At 44.3% G+C, this 3,167-nt stretch overlaps 1 protein-coding gene across 1 annotated transcript in view; it reads right to left on the bottom strand.

Moving 5' to 3' along the window:
* The window catches only part of Chrm5 (cholinergic receptor muscarinic 5), a 65,602-nt gene that overhangs the window by 3,377 nt on the left and 59,058 nt on the right, over nt 1-3,167 (bottom strand). The gene's annotated exons all lie outside the window — the stretch shown is intronic.

The raw sequence follows: 3,167 nt of genomic DNA, 5'->3' as shown, positions 1-3,167 counted from the left end.
TAATGAAAAATTCTCTTCTATTTTTATACATGCAAAAAATGAATTTTGGTCATCTTCGTGCCCCAATGCCCTTTCTCTTTCCTCTATTTCTCCCCTTGAAACCGTTTTTCTTCCACAGAAATATCTGAACCTTCAGTAGCGTTTTTATCAGGATATCATTACTAGTTCTTTGAGAAGTTCGTATGCTGTGTTGTGAACATATCCACTCCTTTCCACAACCTCTCCCAGATCCATCCCCTTCCCCACCCACCCAGCTTTGTGTCCTTTTAATTGTTTGGTGAATTATCGTTTGCATTTTAATGCGCCTCACTGCCTGAGTACCATTCATATGTGTGAATCTGCTGCCCTCTTGTGGCAATTTTTTAAAAAGGGGGTTGAGAAGATGAAGATGAGAAAGGGATGAATATAATAAATGAATATAATAAAGACTGGGTGGATGGTGGGGGTGAGGGATAGTAGGGTGGAAATGAAGGGTGTGGTTGTGGGTGGGGTGGGGGTGGGGATAGGGTGAAGGTGGCCTGTGGGTGTGAATGCTAGGGATAGAAAATGGAAATGAGCCTTGGAGGTAGTGCAGGGAAGCGGCAGGCTTAAAACACATGCTCACAATGGGTTAAAAGCCAAGGGGAATTCCTACTGAAGGAATGTGTGAAGAAACAAAGTTTGCGCATGCCTGTTTTTGTTTGTTTTTAAAGATGGTTCTTTTAAAGTAACAAACATCTAACTTCTGACTCAGAAGAAGCGCATGCAGTCTAAAGTTCATTTCAGTTAATAGACGGCTTCTTGGAGTGGGTGGGGATGAGAAGAGGGATGGGGGGAGGACGGAGGGAGGAGAAACTGATTGAGCTGGAAAAATTATTATTTTTTAAAAATCAGGGGGGGGGAAAGTGGCTTCTCATTGTCTATAAAGTAATAATATCTGGGGCACAATTTTAACCAATGCTTTAAAAACACTGTTTACTAGTGCTAGATGCCTTGGAGCGTAAAAGATGCTCAGGTGCATGAATTGAGAGACTTAGTCTTGTTCAGCCCTAAACAGCATCCAGGAAGACTGGATGCTTTGGGGTCAAATTCTTGGGACAGAAGGGTCATTCTCGAGGATACTGAATAGTTGCACTGTCACCATAGGGCAGGAAAGCTGGTGAGACAGCTTATACTTGAGGACTAAACCGAAGCCCCTGGATTCATGTGTGAAGCTTGTCTCCTACTCCTGGGGTGTGATGGTGGTGGGGGGACTCCCTTCCTTTCTGTCTTGGGCGGTATCCCCAGACTTTGGGGAATCTATCATTTTTCTATGTGTGCCATGTCATAAAAAGCCTTGGAAGAACTGCTGCAGTTAGGTTTATGGGAAAATCTGAAAGCCCAGAATTCCTTGGCAGTTAGCAAACCCTTCCCAATAGAAGTAAAAACAAGATTATGCATTTATAATTCCTAATGGAAACATGCTTTTCTGTAGGCAATAGGAAGAAAATGTCTTAAGGACGCAGGGACACACTGCATGCATCAAGCAAAGCTGAGAAATCTAGTAAGATGAGGATTGACACAGGAGCCTGGGTTTAGTTCCAAGGAGATAAGGTGCATCTTGGTAAGCTGTTTGGGGCTGTGGTGCTCGGAGAGCTTTGAGACATAAAGGAAAGAGGGACCAGGAGGAGCAGAGTGGGAGGAAGCTATGCTACTGACTGCTTGCTTGTCTGTGGACCAACTTCGCGCCGTATGCAATACCAATCGAAGGCCAGAAGAGGGAGTCTCTTAGGACTGGAGTTACAGACAGTTATCCACTAGGTGGATGCTGGGAATCAAACCCTGGTTTTCGGGAAGAGTAGTCAGTGCTTTTAAGCATTAAGCCTTCTCTCTAGCTGGCCTTTTCTTATTTGTAAAGAAAGGTGGACATAATCTACTTTTTCATGCTCATGAGAATGGCGGCACATTAGAAGGTAAAAACCGACACATGGGAGAGACTGAGAGAGATTCTGGAGTGAACTGGTAAGTGAGCTGGCATAGGACCTAATGTGATAATAGAAGTAACTGCCTGCCACTAGAGCAGAGGCCCCAACAATAGTATCCCGAGGGAAGGTGGAGTATATGGCCCAGACACCAGACAGGTTTGGAAGAGGTGGACATTATTTTCTGATCACATCCGCCTTTAAGAAATAGAAAGCCTAGCCAACAGTTTAGGGTGAGGAGGGAAGGTGGTAGAAGCCTGTCCTGTGTATTTTAGGGATTAGTTCCGTCCATTTTGAGGAGTTGCCTAGCCCTGAGCCAAGACCTCAAACATTTCATCATTAGCTGACTTTCATCTCCAGCACAGAGTGGACAGAACTTGGGGCCTCAAAGAGGAGCTCTGGTAAGCTCCCCTTCATCTGTAACCTGTGAGCACCCCTCAGCAACAGATTGAGATGTTTAAAATACCCAACAAATGAAAAGCTAGGCTTTGTAGCACAAGCCTATAACCCCAGCTATGCTGCAGGTTTAGACAGAAGGGTGGACCATTCATGGGCCTGACTGGGCTACAGGACGAGTAAAGGGCTCTTTGGTGCAGATGACTGAGATACTCTTTCAAAAGAAAAAGTAAGGGCGGCCTTCTTTCTGGGAAAACTTACAGATGTTTCTCCATCTTCTTTTTCATGCACTCGGCATAGGAGGGAGATAAACTATTTAAAAGTCTGCCTGTTTGCAGAGGGAGAATCAAGAAACTGTGCTTGTTCTATAAAATTCGTATTTGCAAGGGATCCATGATTTGTTTTAGAACTATCCCAAACAGCCTGGAGGCAGCGGTGCACGACTTTAATCCCAGCACCTGAGACGCAGAGGCAGGTGGATCTCTGTGAATTCAAGGCTAGCCTGGTCTATATAGTGAGTTCCAGGCCAGCCAGGGCTACATAATGAGACCCATTTAAATTAAAGAAAGGAAGGAAGAAGGAAAGAACTATCATAATATTTTATTTTCCAAGTAGCGAGAAACTGTAAGTTCCATGGTCTTGGGTTAGTATAGTGATATTTTATTTATGTTTTAATAAATAATCCATGAAAGACCAAAAGGGCAAAGCTAAGGCCCTAGAGTGTTGAAATAAGAGCAGCGTGGCTGCTTCCCTCCCTGGCAGCCGGCCGCCCACATGGCTAGCTTTATACCCGAAATAATTACACGGAAACTGTATTCTTTTAAACACTGC

This window comes from Microtus ochrogaster, assembly GCF_000317375.1.
Source record: "Microtus ochrogaster isolate Prairie Vole_2 chromosome 14 unlocalized genomic scaffold, MicOch1.0 chr14_random_1, whole genome shotgun sequence".
Taxonomy (NCBI): domain Eukaryota; kingdom Metazoa; phylum Chordata; class Mammalia; order Rodentia; family Cricetidae; genus Microtus; species Microtus ochrogaster.
Note: the sequence above shows the minus strand (reverse complement) of the source record. Positions and strands in the feature narration are given on the sequence as shown.